The sequence below is a fragment of the Herpailurus yagouaroundi genome, unplaced genomic scaffold (genome assembly GCF_014898765.1).
Source record: "Herpailurus yagouaroundi ecotype Mexico unplaced genomic scaffold, PumYag 163, whole genome shotgun sequence".
Lineage (NCBI taxonomy): Eukaryota > Metazoa > Chordata > Mammalia > Carnivora > Felidae > Herpailurus > Herpailurus yagouaroundi.
This window is the reverse complement of record NW_024412404.1, coordinates 60,891,704-60,911,333: the sequence shown is the minus strand read 5'-3', so window position 1 is coordinate 60,911,333 and position 19,630 is coordinate 60,891,704. Positions and strand designations below refer to the sequence as shown.

Sequence of the window (19,630 nt, the reverse complement as noted above, 5' to 3'; positions counted from 1 at the left end):
CCTGCACGTACCCTACCGGCGCCCACACCCAGACCAGACACCAAGGCACTACCTTAAAAACACAAGCAAGACAGACACACACACTCAACTTGCAGCAAATCCCACCCCTTCTTTAAAGCAATGTTCAAGTCTCCTCTCTCTCATGGGTTTTTTCCAAACTAGTTCGAGTACACTCCAAGCAACCACACTTCTACTGGCATTTGGCACTTACTGTATTTCCTCTCGAGGCTAGTTTCTGGAATACTGATTTGCATGTGTGTTCCCTGTATAATTCCCTGCCTTCAGTTTTCAATCAGATAGCCGAGCCTTCAAAAACTGTGGGTCAAGGCATCAAGAGGCATGAAATGTGGGTGAGCCTTGTGTTTATAAAACCCACAGAACAGACCACACTGAGGGCCCTGGAAAAAGAAGTCAGGAGTAGAGCTTAGAGCAATTTCAGGCAAAAAAGAGAAATTCTACAGGATGGGATCCACTCTGTGGCAAGACCTCAGTAGACGGCGTCCACTGCTAACAGCTAGGTGTCAAACCATAGGCACTCATGAGCTGGTTAACTGTTCAAGTCCTGCAATGGAAAGGACACAAGTACAAAAACTTGTGCAATCATTAAATATCTGCTGAAAGCGCTAAGTGTATGCAAAATTTTATGAAAATCATCAAGAATTAGATCTCAAATATGTGCTGACCCTCCTATACAGAGATCACAATTATCTACGTCATTTGTATCTAATGAGTAGATTTAAGTTAAACATACTTGCTAAGGTCCCTTTCCAAGAATTTGCAGACAAGCTGGACAAAGTAAATTGAGTTAAAATAACAAAGGTTAAATAACACCTGCTATGATGACTTTGGTCTTACCGACACTGTACCTGATTAAATGAGCCAATTACCCATACAACTAGTACATCTAACTTCATTCCAACCAAAGTCCCTGAAATAAAACAAAGAATATAAAGTTTACATTTTAACATGTGAACACTGCATAATTAGGAAAAACCATAATAAAAGCTACAATTCTAATAGCTTTTCTTCCAAACCAGTTAGCAATCCATTGATTAGAATGGAAGATCCATAGACACAAAATTTATAAACTGTGCCAAAAATCTTGCACAAAAGTAATGCTCTTTCTTTTAATCTACTCTCTATTCTTTTCAAGAGGAATTCTACCCCTTTCAGCATGTACTAGAGTTTTATTTGTAATCTTGCCAACCTCCTCTATACTCTTTACTTCCGAGACAGTAACAGAAATAATACACACACACCTACACATACATATATACATACACACATATATATGTGTATGTATATGTACACACATACATACACATATATATGTGAATACATATCTTGAGCTCCTATACAAGTTTCAGAGATTTCACAGGTCAATCATGTACCCCACATAATAATTCCAAACAACAAATTTAACAACCTATGACAAGTTACCAAAGGTCTACAATGCTCAGGGCATCTGCAATCCAATTAGATGAAACAGGACTATGGTTTTCTTAAATATGTATGGAAGTGGGGTGATTATCTCCAAGAGTGCATATCAACCCAGCATTTAAAAAATAACACCTTTGAGGCACCTGGGTGGCTCAGTCGGTTGAGTGGCCGACTTCGGCTCAGGTCATGATCTCGCGGTCCGTGGGTTTGAGCCCCGCGTCAGGCTCTGTGCTGACAGCTCAGAGCCTGGAGCCTGTTTCGGATTCTGTGTCTCCCTCTCTCTGACCCTCCCCCGTTCATGCTCTGTCTCTCTCTGTCTCAAAAATAAATAAACGTTAAAAAAAATTTTTTTAATAAATAAATAAATACATACATACATACATACATACATAAATAGAAAATAAAAAATAACACCTTTTGCAAGAACTACAAAGATGCTACCTCATTTAGAATTTGACTTCTTTCCGGGCACCTGGGTGGCTCAGTCAGTTAAGCATCCAACTCTTGATTTCGGCTCAGGTCATGATCTCACAGTTCATGGGATTGAACCCCAAGTCAGGCTCTGCAATGACAGCACGGAGCCTGCTTGGGATTCTCTCTCTCCCCCCTCTCTGCCCCTCCCCCGCTCAACACACAGCCTCGTGCATGCACTCTCTTTCTACCCCCTTTCAAAATAAACATCTTTTTAAAAAAGAATTTCTTTCATTATCCTATTCTCTGTTCATACGAAACAGATTAATCCCAATTAAAGTATCCACAGAAACAAAGATTCATTACTATACCTAGCCCAACAAAAAGGCCATCCTTTTGCCAAACACCATGGATGTTGTTATTTGTGGGCTACAGGAAGGAGGGGTACAAACTTGGAACTTTTAGACAATCAATGAGTTCTGTGTAAAAGAAAGAAAAAGATGTGAAAATCTGGGAGAACCAAATGGATGAAATATTCCAAGGCAAAACAAACTCAGAGGCACCATCTTATCCAAAAATATCTTTTTTCCAATACTTTAACTTTGCCCAAATTTGTTGTTTTGATTAACTTCCATTCCACTTAAGTTATTTTAATTAAAACCCTTATTTTATATGGGGTGCCTGGCTGGCTCAGGCAGTGGAGCACATGACTCTTGATCTCAGGGTTGTGAGTTCAAGACCCACAGTGGATGTAGAGATTACTTAAAAATAACACTTTCCAAAAAAACACTTATTGTATAAGCCCAAGTTATTTACAAATGTTATTTACTAATAACGTAAAGTCATTCAATCTGATCATTTATCTCAAGATTCCTTGGGGTGCCTGGGTGGCTCAGTCGGTTGAGCATCGGGCTTCGGCTCAGGTCATGATCTCACGGTTCGTGAGTTCAAGCCCCGTGTCGGGCTCTGTGCTGACTGCTCTAAGCCTGGAGCCTGCTTCGGATTCTGTGTCTCCCTCTCTCTGACCCTCCCCTGTTCATGCTCTGTCTCTGTCTCAAAAATAAAAAAAAATTAAAAAAAATTAAAAAGATTCCTAGTGTAATGAATAACAGGAAAATAGGATGGAGATTTTATAATTTGGGGTTTACATCGCAGAGGCAAGGAGAACAAGCAGGCAAAGGTTTATTAGCAAAGGGTAACCTGGGAAGGAATGCCAAAGATAGCAGCAAGCTGACCGCACTGCTTACCCAATCATTAGAAATGAATGAACCTCTAGGACAACTCTGTCTACTTCACAATTTTTCCAGGATCAGCTTTATCCAACTAAGAAAATAGCTAAAATTTAGGCATTTACTGCATGCCAGACATGTTCTAAGCACTGTACATATACATTAACTAATTTAATCCTCAGAACCCTATGAAACAGGTACTATTATTATCACCAAATTTTAAGATTGGAAACAACAGAGAAGTTGAGTAACTTGCCCAAAACCACAAAGCTACTAAGTGGCAGAGCCAGGGTTTGAACCCAGGCATTCTGGCTCCAAAGTCAGTACTACACTACACACACCATGTGATAAATAATATATTTATACTGCAGCCCATAGTCACTTGTTCCCATTACCTAGAATTTGGACTATTAATAAACTGCAATGAGTTTCTAACTAAGCAGTCCCTTCCTAGAGGACTAGGACATACAATATTTAAACGAGCAAACTTAGAAAAACTTATTTAACACACATTTTGCTCAAATTTTTGTTTTACAACTACACAATATATTCACACAGCGTATCTAGACTGAATTACCACAAAACATCTGAAAAGTTGAGCAATAAGCAGAACGTTAAAAAGTTATTTACAAAGCAAGATATACTAAATTTAGCATCTAAAATTGAGTGAAAAAAGACAACTTGGGAATATTCACCATGGTTCTAGGCTATAAAACACCTTAAGGGTTTTTGGCGTTTTATATATTTTTTAATTTTGGAGGCAATCCCTGAAGAAGAAATTATGAAAGCCAGTTTGACTTCTCTTAAACTAATACACTAATCCAAAAGAAACCACAGTATATCGATTAAAAATACAGAAAAGGCTTCCATTCTCATTTACGCAATTGGAAAAAGTCTCCGTAAATGACAGTGTATGAATTGCAGCACCCATATGTGGTCCTGTTTTAAAGGACAGCAAAGACTGTGAGACAGTAAGTAAATGAATTTTATCTCAGAGCCTCAACTCTCTCAACTGTAAAAAAAAAAAAAAAAGAATTAAGAGGCATCTGGGTGGCTCGGGAAGGTTGAGCCTCTGACTTCAGCTCTGGTCATGATCTTGCAGTTCATGAGTTCAAGCCCTGCATCAGGCTTGCTGCTGTCAGCACAGAGCCCACTTCAGATCCTCTGTCCCCCTCTCTCTGTGCCCCTCCCCCACTTGCACTCTAGCTCTCAAAAATAAATAAACTGTTTTAAAAAAATGAATTAAGATAATCACAAAAGGGACGCCTGGGTGGCTCGGTTGGTTAAGCATCTGACTTCGGCCCAGGTCGTGATTTCCAGATCTGTGGGTTCGAGCCCCATGTCAGGCTCTGTGCTGCTAGCTCAGAGCCTGGAGCCTGCTTCACATTCTGTGTCTCCCTCTCTCTCTGCCCCTCCCTTGCTCATGTTCTGTCTCTCTCAAAAATAGATAAACATTAAAAAAAATTTTTTTTAAGAAATTATTAAAATTTTAAGATGTGATTAACAGTGTGGTATCTATGCCCTTAAAAAAGTCCTCTTCTCGGGGCGCTTGGGTGGCTCAGATGGTTAACTGTCCGACTTTGGCTCAGGTCATGATCTCACAGTTCATGAGTTCGAGCTCCGCGTCAGGCTCTGTGCTGACATCTCGGAGCCTGGAGCCTGGAGCCTGCTTCGGATTCTGTGTCTCCCTCTCTCTCTGCCCCTCCCCTGCTCATGCTTGGTCAAATAAATAAATAAATAAATAAACAAACAAACAAACAGTCCTCTTCTCCTACTGAAATATTTACAGTGCCATAAAATGTCTGGAATTTGCTTTAAAATATTCCATGAGGAGGAAGTAAGAGGAACACAAATGAAAAGACTGGCTATGGATTAGTAACTCAGTGATGGATACATGAGAATTCATTCTCCTAGCCTCTCTGTATGTATGTTTGAAGTTTTTCATAATGAAAAATGTTTAAATCTATAAGGAAAGTACCAAATGCTGTTCAAGACTGAGAAGTAAGGCTCAGACTACTAGACAAGGGGCAGGAAGCAATACATTGTATAGTATTCAGACTGCTGCTACTCAAAACTTGGTCCAGGAGCCTGTGATAGTCTACACGCTGCTGACTGGTCTGTAGAGAAACTGAGAATAAGCATTTTCAAACTTTTGTAGCAATTTTAAAGAACAATTATATTTGATTGCTGAATCTAATAATAAAATATCTGGGTTTGTGTTTGAAAAGCAATGTCAAAACATCTGGAAAACTTACAAATATAGCTTCTTTCTACAATTTGCAGGTACAGTTCACAAAATAGAGGAAACATATCAAAATATGAACCAGAGTTTATTTCGTCCTAAGCATGAACAGATGAATATCACACTTTACAAAACTAAAAGTTAAAAAGTGATAAAAACTTGTCTTTTCAATGTCTCATGAACATAGATGCAAAAATTCTCAACATTAGCAAATCAAATCCAACAATGTATAAAAAGCATACACCACAACCAAGACTGTTTATCCCAGATGTGCAAAGTTAGTTCAATGTTCAAAAAATCAATTAACATAATCCTTCATATCAACAGACCAAAAAAAACCCAAAAAACCAAAACCAAAAAAAAAACCCACGATCACATGAATACATGCAGAAAAGGCATCTGACAAAATCCAACACTCATTCATGAAGGGGGGGAAAATGCTCGGCAACCTAGAAATACAGAGGGACTTCCACAACATGATAAAGCATGTACAAAAAACCAACAGGTAACACCATATTTAACAGTGAAAAACTAGAAACTTTCCTACTAAGATCAGTAATAAGGCAAGGATGTTCCCCTCATCACTCTGTTCAACATCGAATTGGAAATTCTAGCTAATGTTATAAGAGAAAATTAAAAGTACACAATTTTGGCTCAGGTCATGATCTCACAGTTTGTGGGTTAGAGCCTGGCGTCTTGGGATTCTCCCTCTTTGCCCCTCTCCCACTCTCACACATGCATGTGCGCTCCCTCTCTCTCTCGAAACAAATGAACATTTAAAAGTACGCAAGCTGAGAAGAAATAAAATTGTCTTTATTCACAGATGATAGGATTGTCTATGTAGAAAATAAAATAAATAAACAAACCCTCAACAAAATGACTCAGAGCTACTAAGTGACATAACGTGGTTGCAGGACACAAGGTTCATATATAAGTTAACTGCTTTCCTATATGCCAGCGACGAACAAATGGAATTTGAAATTAAAAACATACCACCATTTACAGTTAACACCCACCAAAACAAACACTCGGGCATAAATCTAACAAAATACATATAAGACCTATGTGAGAAAAACTAAACACTGATGAAAGAAGAAATCAAAGAGGTACTAAATAAATGGAGCATTCCATCTTCATGGATGGGCAGACTCAATATTGTCAAAATCTCAATTCGTTACTGATAGAAATGCAAAACGATACAGCCACCCAGGAAGAGCGTTTGACAGGTTCTTACAAAACCACACATGCTCTTACCATACAATCCAGCAATTGTGCACCTTGGTATTTAACCCAAAGGAGCTGAAAACATGTCCACATCTGCATACAGATGTTTATAGCAGCTTTTTTCATAACTGCCAAAACATGCAAGCAACCAAGATGTCCTTCAGTAGGTGCAACACATGAGCTGAAGTGAACAGATAAACTGTGGTACAATGAAATATTATTCAGCACCAAAAAGAAGGGAGGGATCAAGCCACAAAAAAGACAGAAAGGAACCTTAAATACCTATTACTAAGTAAAAGAAGCCAATATGAAATGACTATATTCTGTGTGATTCCAACTATATGACATTCTGGAAAAGCAAAACTATGGAGACAATAAAAAGATCAGAGGTTGCCAAGAGTTGGGAGGGACGGATGTACAGGCAGAGCACAGACGACTTTTAGGGTCGTGAAAATGTGCTGTATGACACTATAATGGTGGATACTTGTACATTCTATGGGTTTTAACACATATAGAGAGTGAACCTTAGTGTAAACTATGGAATCTGGTTGATATACCAACAATTTTAACAAACCATACCACTCTGTTGTGGATGATATTGGGGGAGGCTATGCATATGCTGGGGCAGAGGATATAAGGGAACTCTCTATACTTGCTGTTCAATTTTGCTATGAACCTAAACGACTCGAAAAGTAGAGTCTATTTTTAAAAATCTGTTTCTTAGTGTTTTTTAGTCACTAACATACAGGAAACACTTTCCTTAAAAAAAAAAAAAAAATCAGTTCTCAAAGAATGACAGGAGTTTTAAAAGGCCACGGGAACTTTTGGTTTGAACCTAAAGCTGCTCCAAAAAGTAAAACGAAATTTGGAATATATTCACATCTAAAAATCTTGAATTAAAAAAAAAAAAAGGACACAGAAATTAGTATGAAGCGCTCCCACTGGCCAAATCTGGATCAACTGGAGCATCACCATAAACAATGACAATAAAGATTTTAAAACACTGACTAAAATAAAAATCTGTAAATCTACACAGACACTGATAAACACGCAAGTAAGTAAATGAGCGAAAGCTCTTCCTTACGATAAAAATCCAACTAATAAATGCAAAAAGAATAACTGGATTAGAAAATCACCTTTTGGCAATCTTCAATAGATGTTAAACTAGTCCACGTTGACAATTAAAACAATCATCAATGGATGTTAAAACTAGAGAGCGAAAATTTGAGGATTAACCAGATATTTAAACAGTCTCCAAGTATCTCTCCACAACAGTAACTAGTATATTACAAAATCTGATAGATAACACCATAACCAAATAATCAAAAGTTAACCACACTATTAATGACATCATTTGCCTCCTGCCATGCTATATGAAGAACATAACATCACTTCTGTGGAATTCTTGTCAAAAAGTACATAATCTGACTCCAAATATCAGACACACCATATTAAGAGACTTTCTACAAAACAAGTAGTCCTAGAGTCTTCAAAAACATCAGTATCATGAGAGACAAAGACTTTCCTGTTCCAATTAAAGGAGCTTATAAAAAACATGGCAACAGACTGCAATACATAATCTGAGATTTTCTTTTACCTTTATAAAGAACATTAATGGAACAATCGACAAAATAGGAGAGAAATCTGTAGAATCTTTTTCTTATTAAGAATTGCATAATGGGGCATCTGGGTGGCTCAGAGAGTTAAGCGCCCAACTCTAGATTTTGGCTCACAGTTCATGAGATCAAGCCCCAAGTCAGGCTCTACACTAAGAGCCCAGAGCCTGCTTGGGATTCTCTCTCCCACCCCTACCTCATTGGTGTGCACACACTCTCTCTCTAAATAAATAACCATTAAAACAAAACAAAAACAAAAAAAAAAAGGAATCATAGGGGCGCCTGGATGGCTCAGTCAGTTGAGTGACTCTTGACTTCAGCTCGGGTCATGATCTTGCGGTTCAGGAGTCTGGGCCCTCCATCAGGCTCCACACTTGACCGCGCAGAGCTTGCTTGGGATTCTCTCTTTCTCCTCTCTCTGCACTCCACCTCTCTCAAAATAAAATTTTCTAAAAAAAATTACTGTTCTTTAAAAAAAAAAAAGAGAAAAAGAATTACATGATAATATCAAACAATATTAATTTCCTGATTTTGATCAGTATATTGTGGCTGTGTAGCAGAAAGCGCTTATTTTTTAGGAAATATACACTGTAATATTTAAGGATAAAGGGGGATCAAGTCTGCAAATGATTTTCGAACAGTTCTGGGCAAACTATGTATTTGTTATTTTTATATATCCACATCACACAATAAATCTTACAATTTACAAAGTACCGGGTGGCTCATCTGGTTAAGCATTCAACTTCAGTTCAGGTCATGATCTCATGGTTCTTGAGTTTGAGGCCCAAATAGGGCTTTCTGCTGTCAATGCAGAGCCTGCTTCAGATCCTGTCTACCTCTCTCTCTGACCCTCCCCACGTACTCTCTCTCTCTCAAAAATAAACATACATTTAGAGGAAATAAATTTACAAAATACTTACACATACATCATTTTTATTCTGACAAAAAAACATGTAACAGGTACAGAAGAGCTCTTTCAGCAGAAAATAAATCTGCCTCCTATATCCTAAACATTCCTCAAGAATTAGCCCTTCTTTCCACACCTCTCACCAAGCCCTAGTTCATCATTTCTTCCCTCAACTGTTTTCCTAACTGGTCTTCCTATCTTCGTACTCCACATCTCTGCCAGAATGTAGAAAAGAAAGAAAAAGGAAAAAAAAAAACCTGATGTTGCTATTCTGTAGCTCTGAAATTTTCAACAATATCTTACTGAAGTGAAAAAATCCTAAGCAGGGCATAAAAGGTCCTTCCTGACGGTCTTCAAGTATCTCCTAGGTCACTCTGCCCAACACAAACACATAAGCACTTCGAGAATACCCTAGAATATTTTCCTTTAGTGATTCACTAATGCCTTTCACCGAAGTGTTGCAAGAGTGAAATCTAATTTACTATGGGAAGACCAGAGTTCCATCTCTTGATATTCATATTCATTTCTCTCACATACAGGAAAATGCATTGCACGTCTTAGATCCAAGTTCAAGTCCCTCTCCGCCCCTTACAGAATCTGGAATGTTGGCCAAAACCTTAAGACCCAAGCATCTCATTAAAAGAAATTATGATAATAATGCCACACCTGTCTTTAAGTAGGGGCTAAAACCAATAACCTCAAATCCATATCCCATAATTAATATCACCAACAACTGCCAGCTTGAAATAATACCACTTTAAATTCTGCATGGAGCTTTATGTCACAGAACACTTACATTATTTCACTGAATCCTAAGAACCCTCAGGTACTTCCCCCTAACGTACCCTAGAATCTCCCTGAGGTACAAGTATATTCATTTTAATGACAAGGGATCTGGGGCTCCAGGAAAGGCAAGATGACCTGCCCAGGATCACAAAGCTTTAGCAAGTAAACCCCAGATTCTGACTCTCACTTTTTTTTCCTCAATAGTGCACCACAGCCTTCCGCAATTATGGCAACATTTCCCTAGAACAAAACATGAACATTAGATAGTAAGACAGGCTGACTTTATAGCCACTGTCTCTAGCCACCACACAGTACTGACGCTACCTCCAAAACAAATCCAGAATCTTCGCTTTCCTCCAGGACACCCCACCATGCCCCCAGCCCCAGCCACCATCACCTCCCGCAGATTACCTCAAAGCCTCCCACCAGTCTTACTGTTTTCTACTCTATCCACCATCTTCACACCGAAGCCAGATGGATCCTTTAGGAGTGTAAACCAGATCACAGCACAAGGACTTAAAATCCTGATGGTTTCCCAATCCACTCACAATTGAATTAAAATTCACCAGCCTTTCTCGAAAATCTTTACATAAAAGTAGACTTCCTTCTGTTCCTTTTACCAGCGTGCTCATTCTCACATTGAGTTTGTATTCGAAATCTCCTCTGCCTAGAATGCTCTTTCCCCAGATTTCATATGGCCAGCTCTTGTCACTGAGGTTTCGGTTTAAATACCACCTCCGCAGGAAGATTTTTCCCTGGCCGCTCAGTCACGTCCATCACACCACCCTGCTTGCGTGTCTGCACAGCACTTACCAATATCTGGGGTTTTTTCCCTTGTTTGCGCCTTGACTGCTCTTCATACTAGAACGTCAATACAAGCAACAGTGCCTGTCTTGTTCACATGACTATCTCAACACCCAGTATAGTTGCTTTCTGAACAGTGAATGGGCCATTACTAAATGTTGCAATTTCAGTAGCCTTTGTAAAGTGTTTTATGTAATCTACTTTCTGAAAATCCTAAACAACTTCAGAGCACACAATAGGTGCCCAATAATCAATCTGCTAAAAGAACTTCTACAAAATCAAATGCCTTCAGATTTTCTTTTTTTTTTTTTTTTTAATTTTTTTTTTCAACATTTATTTATTTTTGGGACAGAGAGAGACAGAGCATGAACAGGGGAGGGGCAGAGAGAGAGGGAGACACAGAATCGGAAACAGGCTCCAGGCTCTGAGCCATCAGCCCAGAGCCCGACGCGGGGCTTGAACTCACGGACCACGAGATCGTGACCTGGCTGAAGTCGGACGCTTAACCGACTGTGCCACCCAGGCGCCCCTCAGATTTTCAACTTAGTAACATCTCCCACATATCCCTCCACATACACAGAGACACAGAAACAGGAGACAGACTGCTTCTCTCTTCCTACCTGTGAAGATGATCCATTCCAAACAGATCACTCCACCCTTGTAATCGCCAGCCCCTTGACAATACTAGCTCTGGGGAAAGTGAGGCAGGGACTGGAAAGGCATGCCTTTCCAGCCTCATCCACATGCTGTAGCTATACTGAACCCTCTGGCTGGTCCTTAATCATGACATAATTTTCATGTCTCCTTCACTCACAGGCTTGCTTCTGCACAGAATGTTTGCCCACTCCCGCCCCCCATTCTTATCTGGTTTTAGAAACCTATTACTTCTTCGAAGACCAGCTTAAATGTTCCCATCTCTGTAAAGCTCTTCCTGACCCAAACCTAACCTTGTGCTAATTCAGTCACTTCTTCACCACTTCATAGCACTTACTTGTGTGAATTATGATTTTTTTCCAATGGCTGCCTGTGAAACATTCACCTTTACGTCTCTGTAAGCAGTGTCTGCTATGCGACGGCCACTTACCATTTAGGCAATAAAAGCAAGTACTAAATATTCTACTCGTATCAAAGGATGGCAGTCCAAAACAACATCAGTCAAAACCAGTTCTGCAAATTACTATAGCTTCCCTTTTGAAAACAAACTTTAGCTTCATTAAACACCAAGAAATGGATTTTTTATAATAAAAATTTATAGTAACAAATTACCCACCCGAACCAAAAAAAGCAAAAGATATATAAGTGGTGTTATACGATGTATACGATGTTATACGATATTCCCTTCAGGATTTCAATCACAAGTGTACTGCTGCAACTTAACGTGCAACACCAAGTAGAGATCCCTTTCTCCATCTGCAAAATATGGACAATTTCTTCATCTATCCAGGGAATACTGTCCCGCAATAATCAATTTATAGTTGAGAATAACTGCATTATTAAAGCTAAGGAAGTTTCAGAAAATGGTGCTGGGACGACCAGATAGCCACCTCCAAAAGCACTGTTGGACCCCCACCTCATACTATGTACAAAACTTAAAACTATCATGGATCTAAATGAAAAAAACTACAACTATAAAACTCTTAGAAGAAAACATAGATGCAAATCTTCTGCACCTTGGATTGGCCAATGGCTTCTTAGAGACAACACTGAAAACACAAGTAAAAGAAAACATAGATAAGCTGGACTACATCAAAATTAAAATCTTTGGTGTAGGGGCGCCTGGGTGGCTCAGTCGGTTGAGCGACTTCGGCTCAGGTCATGATCTCGCGGTCCGTGAGTTCAAGCCCCACGTCGGGCTCTGTGCTGACAGCTCAGAGCCTAGAGCCTGTTTCAGATTCTGTGTCTCCCTCTCTCTGACCCTCCCCCGTTCATGCTCTGTCTCTCCCTGTCTCAAAAATAAATAAACGTAAAAAAAAAAAAAAAAATGTTTAAATCTTTGGTGCTTTAACGCATACCACCAATAAGAAAGTGAAAAAGCCCACAGAAAAGGAGAAAATGCGTGCAAATCATGTATCTGACTTGTAGCCAGATTACATAAAGAGCTCTCACAACTCAAGAATGAAAGACAAATAACCCAACTGAAAAAGGACTGGAGTAACATTTCTCCAAAGAAAATTTACAAATGGCCAATATGCACATGAAAAAATGCTCAATACTATTAGTCATTAGGGAAATGCAAATAAAAACGAAGGGATATCACTTCACTAGGATGGCAATAATTAAAAAAACAGTAATAAGTATTCAAGATGTAGAGAAACGGAACCCTCATTTGTTGCTAGGAAATGTAAAGCAGTGCAACCACTTTGGAAAACAATCTAGAAGTTCCTCAAAGATTAAACACAGAGTTACCATACGTTCCAGCAATTCCACCTCCAGGTACATACCCAAAAGGAATGAAAACTTAAGCCCACACAAAAACTTGCACACAGATATTCATGGCAGCATACTTCATAACAGCCAAAAAATAGAAACAACCTAAATGTCCATCAATCAATGAATGCGTAAACATAAGCAAAATGTGCTATATCCATACAACAATTAAATAATTCAGCCATAAAAAAGGGGTACTGATACATGTTACAACAGGGATAAACCTTGAAAATATTATGCTAAGTGAACGAAGGCAGACACAAAAGGTGACATAGTGTATGATTCCACTTACATGAAATGTACAGAATAGGCAAATCCATAGAGAAAGAAAGATTAGTGGTTGCCAGGAACTGAGGCAAAAGAGGGAAGGACTGGTTAATGGGTACAGTCTTTTTGGGGGCGTGATGAAATGTTCTGGATAATGGTGATGGCTACACAACTTTTAAAATACACTAAAAACCAACGCATTACATACTTTACAAGGGTAAATTTTATGGTATATGAAATAAATTTCAATGAAATGGTTACTTTAAAATTAAGAAAAAGTCGGTTAAGCGTCTGACTTCGACTCAGGTCATGATCTCACCATTCGCGGGTTCGAGCCCATGTCGGTCGGGCTCTGTGCCGCCAGCTCAGAGCCTGGAGCACAGATTCTGTGACCCTGGAGCACAGATTCTGTGTCTCCCTCTCCCTCTGCCCCTCCCCTGCTCGTGCTGTCGCTCTCTCTCAAAAATAAACAAACATTAAAAATTTTTAAAAAGAAAAAAAATGGAAAGCTATGCAACTGACTTCCAACAATGCTTTATACATTCAAATATTTTTTTTTAATTTTTTTTTTCAAAATTTATTTATTTTTGGGACAGAGAGAGACAGAGCATGAACGGGGGAGGGGCAGAGAGAGAGGGAGACACAGAATCGGAAACAGGCTCCAGGCTCTGAGCCATCAGCCCAGAGCCTGACGCGGGGCTCGAACTCCCGGACCGCGAGATCGTGACCTGGCTGAAGTCGGACGCTTAACCGACTGCGCCACCCAGGCGCCCCCAAATATTTTTTATTTATGTGAATTCAAGCCACATAAAATTCTGACTTACCAAATGGTAAAAAACCCAAATTATGTTTTGTTGGTTAGGAGGGATTGGGACAGTCTGCCCTCAATATATGAACTCTAAAAATAAAAAATTAGTTTCTTCATTACTAAAAAGTTCAATTCACTAGGCAGCTGAAAAGTTATCAACTTTACATTCAATTTATCTGACCAACATCCATTTTAAAACGCAAACGGGGGAGCCCCTGGGTTGCTCAGTCAGACTCTTGGTTTCAGCTCTGGTCATGATCTCACGGTTCTTGAGTTCAAGCCCCACCTTGGGCTCTGTGCTGACAGTGCAGAGCCTACTGGGGATTCTCTCTCCCTCTCTCTGCCCCTCCCACACGCGCTGTCTCTCAAAATAAATAAATAAACTTTATTTTTTTAATGTTTATTTTTGAGAGAGAGACAGAACACAAGCTGGGGAGGGGCAGAGAGAGAGAGAGAGACAGAGGGAGACACACACTCTGAAGCAGGCTCCAGGCTCTGAGTTGTCAGCACAGAGCCTGACGCGGGGCTCGAACACACGGACCATGAGATCATGACCTGAGGTGAAGTCAGACGCTCAACAGACTGAGCCACCCAGGTGCCCCTCAAAATAAATAAATAAACTTGGAGGGGAAAAAAAAAACCCTCAAACTGACGGCTCTTGTCAAAAATTTCATCTTAACCAAAATACCGCTTCCCACAAAGCAAACAATGCTCACTGATCAAGTGGCAAAATTACTGGCATAGACTCCACGGAAGTGCCTTTTACAAACTCAAAAAGCCTGCCCAACATGTTTGGGAAGTTCGTTAATGGACTAATTTCAGCTTTGATTATTCTAAAAAGGTTTCTGAAGCCTAAAATAAGGTTTGATGTAAACTACTTTCTAACAAAATCAAGCAATTACAAGGAAAAAATACTGTGATGAACTGGAAGAAGTTTCCACAAGTTTGTGGACAAGTTTCCACGTACACGCAGTGGATAAATCAAGACTGTTTACTGCTAAGAGACTATGTATGTATCCATAAAATACCAAGCCTTCCAAGCCTCCTACTCAGACACACACAACAGAAACACATGCACCTGTTTTCCAACTACATCAGCATCCACCCATGTACCATATAATCACACATATTATCCTTGGTATACAAAAATACTATGGACCAGCTTGTTTATGTTTTCTTCCAACAGTGTTGACAGGTAGCAGTGAATCACACATTCTCCTGTGTCTCATCTGCCTCATGATCAATGACACATGCTGCCAACATCTGAGGTTAAGGATGCAAACTGAGACTACAGATTATTTTCTCCTTCTCGTGATGCTAAATGTTACCTATATACAAACATGGAATGAATGACCTCCCTTAGTGTCCCTGGTTCCAAACTCAAACCTCAATAACTGCAGCAGACTCAAATCTGAACTACAGAACTGCAGTAGTTACATTTCTATTTGAAAAAGACATGACCGTTATCATATCGTTGAGCATCCTCTACAAGAAAAGAACCACACTAAAAATAGAAAAAAACATACTAACCCCACCCCAAAATTTTTTTAAGTCAGACGTAATTTCGGGGCGCCTGGGTGGCTCAGTCAGTTAACTGTCCAACTTTGACTCAAGTCATGATCTCATGGTTGGTGGGTTTGAGTGCCCGGCTCTGTGCTGACAGCTCAGAGCCTGGAGCCGGCTTCGGATTCTGTCTCCTTCTCTGTCTGCCCCTCCCCCACTCACGCTCGAGCGGGCACATGCGCGCTCTCTCTCTCTCTTAGAATAGACATTAAGAAAACAAAATTTAAAAAAGATACAATTTCAAGTATGTTATCTCCTAAATCATCAAAATCCTAGAAACCCCACTACTTAGAAGACTACAAGCAGGGGTGCCTGGGTGGCTCAGTCAGTTGAGCATCTGGCTCTTGATTTCAACTCCGATCATGACCTCACCGTTTGTGAGTTCCAGCCCCGCATCGGGCTCTTCGCTGTCAGCCTCCCTCTCTCTCTGCCCCTCCCCGGCTCACGCTCTCTGATTCAGAATCTCTCTCTCTCAAAATAAATACATAAATAAATTTAAAAGAAAAAGGGGGAAAAAAAAGACTGCAACAAGCATGTCCTAGAATACTTCCATAACCAAAAATACTTGGTAAAACAATGTATCCATCTTTCAATGCTGAATATATGGTAACCACAGAAAAAGAATCCATACCCATTTCTCAGAGGTCTTGAAATCTAGTTGGGAAGCAGAATAAAAGCTTAAAAAGATAGGGGGCGCCTGGGTGGCGCAGTCGGTTGGGCGTCCGACTTCAGCCAGGTCACGATCTCGCGGTCCATGAGTTCGGGCCCCGCGTCGGGCTCTGGGCTGATGGCTCAGGGCCTGGAGCCTGTTTCCGATTCTGTGTCTCCCTCTCTCTCTGCCCCTCCCCCATTCATGCTCTGTCTCTCTCTGTCCCAAAAATAAATAAAAACGTTGAAAAAAAATTTTTTTTTTAAAAAAGATAAACTGAAATCCAGGCTAGCATACGCTGGTGTAAAAGTCCCACACAAAAAAAGGAGGGAATAGATCCCTTGAGGCTGAACTCGAGAAAAAGACTTCTCAAGAGACAGGACTCAACTGGGCCCAAAGTAAAGAGGGGATCCATGAATAAATGGCGGAAGAGGATTTCCAACAGAAAGAAAGGCACAAAGAAAGGCCGAGAGGAGGGACTTCACGAGAACAACAAACGAGTTAGTTTGGCAGGAACTAAGAATGCACAAAGGGAAGAAATGAGTTAAGACTGAAGAGAACCAGGGCCAGACTACAGAGAAACCTGAACACCACACCAGGAAGCTTAAGCCTTAGTTCGCATGTGATAAGGAGAGTTCTGGAAGTTTTTATGTTGTGATGTGAGGAGACGAGAGTGTTAAAACGTTCAAGATGTTATTTACCCAAAGCATAAGCAAGCACAAATATTCCAAGTACAACAGCACATCACTGGCAGAAAACGTGTTCGAAGCCCAGGTAGAAGAGCTTATTGGGGCAGAAAGGAGGCAACAGCAGTGCTCACATGATAAAACTGAACCGGGTTAAATAAGAAGTTACAGTGTTCTGCTTTTTCCAACTCCCATTCACCTAAAGTTTCCACTTGTTACAAAAGCGATGTAAGTGTAGAGCACCCGGAACAGCCCTCACCATGTCAGTGACACAGAGGAGGCGATTTACCTGGGATAGCGTACAACTGGCTTGTGAGTTCCAGAACTGTGCCAGCCCTCAGACTGAAACGTGACGCGCCTTAACCCTTCCCAGGGTACAGAGCCGGGCTGAGGCCCGGACCAGAAAGTACAGCACCATGAATGAGCTCCCCATGCTAAGCCAGGCACGCTTCGAGAGTAAATAAATGGGAGTCTCAACGCTCCGAAGCGTTAATAAAAGTGATGAAACGCCAACAGAAATAAAAACCCCTCCTGACATTCAAATACCCTCCCCAAAGCTTAAAAGGTGTCACTCCCGTCCTCTGAGTTTCCCTCACGGCCCAATAAAAACAATGTTATGAAATTTCAGTATAAGGAAGTGACCGCGTATCTTAAGATCCAAAAAGCAAGAGGGAGCAAGAGTCTAAGTTTCTTTAGAATTACCTCATTTAATTAATGATAATAGCCAGGAGAAGAGACTCAGCTTTCTTTGCCACAAACACAGTTTAGGTGACTTTTCCCAGGCCCTTGGCATTAAACCAAGATCAAAAATCTTTATGGTTTCCCCTGGCGTATGAGTTGTACACTGAGTCATCCACGTTTGCTCAAAACGGGGGGACCCTGGAGGTCGCGCGAGTGATAAAGTCAACTTTAAAAAAAAAAAAGGCCACAGATACAAGAACCGCTCGTTGTAGGAGGTTTCCAAGGGCTAGGGATCTCTCAACTGTACTCTCAAATAATATTTCTGTACGCTAAATTTTTCGACAACACCATAGGTCATGCGGTGAGCACACAGACCAAAACACCGGGCGAAGAGGACGCCGCTGAACCTGGTAATAGTCTATGGAGTCACGGAAAAGGAGGCTCAGGCCACAGAAACTCAAAATTCTCAGCCAGAAGGGGTTCAAAACACCAGTGTATCTCAAAGATAAGGGGCCGGCTCAAACTTCCAGGCTGGACCTAAACTGCCCGTCCCTTGCGCTCAACGCCAAGTATTCATTACAGCCCTTTTGTCTGTGAAATAACCCGTAGCAAACCACCGCGGAGAAAATAACCAGATACTTGCACCGCACCACCGTGGTCGCGAGCGAGCAGGGTAAACAATCTTTCCCCCGGTTCCAGCTCCTCCTCCCCAACCCACCCCCCCCCCCCCCCCCCCCGTCGCCCTCCACCCTCATTTTCTTAGACGCGGCACCGGCAGGAGGCCACCTCGGAGGGCGGAGAGGGAGCGGCCAGAGGGCCAAAATGCAACTTTGGAGGCCAGCACTAACTTGGAAAGATGGAACCAAGTATCACGGCCTATTGCACAGCAGGAGCGAAGCCCCCCTCACCCGCCCGTATGTGGCAGAAAAAGAAGTTGGGGGGCGAGGGAGGGGGGACTCTGGCGGAAGAGAGGTGGCGGGGCAGGCGGCGCGGCCAGCCGCGGCTGATCGATGGTGGGTAAACAAGCGCGGCGGACCCACCCTCCCACAGCCCCGGGGCCTGTCCCCGCACCGAGAAAGCCCGAGATGGGAGCGCGGCGGCGGCGGCCGCCCGGGCCCCCTCCCCTCGCCTCGCCTCCCCTCGCCCGCAACGCCGCCCCAGGGGGCGCGGGCGGGCCGCCCCGGACACCCGGCGGCCAGCAGGGAGCGAGGGGCCGGGCAGGCCGCAGAGGGGGCCGCGAGGGGCCTGCAGTGGGGCGCCCTCCCGGGGCCCGGTTACCTGGCGGCGGCGGCGGCGGCTCCTCCAGCTCCTGCTCCTCCTCCCCGTCCGATGCTCGGCGCCCGGCGGCGGCGGCGGCGGCGGCGACTCCCCGAGCAGCCCGAGGCGACGAGCCGAGCCCGGCCCCTCTCCGCCTCCCTCCGTGCCGCCGCCCGTCCCGCTGCTGCCGCCTCCGCCCTCTCCCCTCAGTCAGGACATGGTCTCCGCGGGCCCGCGCGCGGCTCCCGGCTACCGGGGGCGGGAGTCAGAGGGGCGGAGAGCAGGCGCGGAGGCGGGGGGCACTCCAGGGGCAAAGAGGGAGGGGGCAGAGCGACGGGGGGGGGGAGTCGGCCTCAGGCGCTGCGGCTCCTAATGGCGTCGGCGAGGGGCCCCGGAGCCAAATAAACCCCACGGCGAGCAGCACAACGTCAAGGCCCGACCCCGCCGCTCGCTGCCCTGTCATTGGCCCGGAGGCCGCCAGCGGCGCAGCCAATGGGAGACCGCCTCTTTCCGGACGCAGGGGGCGGGCCGCGGAGAGGTGACGTCATGCCGGCGTCCGGCCCCGATTGTGAAGCTCCGCCGGCGGGGCTGCGGGCGGGCGGCGAGGTGCGTGGCACTCCGGGAGGCGGCGGG

The 19,630-nt window shown here is 42.6% G+C and overlaps 1 protein-coding gene across 1 annotated transcript in view; it reads right to left on the bottom strand.

Annotated features, from left to right (window-relative positions):
- Window positions 1-19,430, bottom strand: part of ZRANB1 (zinc finger RANBP2-type containing 1) — a 68,574-nt gene extending 49,144 nt beyond the window's left edge. Inside the window, exon 1 of the mRNA XM_040486721.1 lies at window positions 19,019-19,430. The gene's annotated coding sequence lies outside the window, so the exon portion shown is untranslated. The remainder of the gene's footprint in view (window positions 1-19,018) is intronic.
- Window positions 19,431-19,630: the final 200 nt, after the last annotated feature.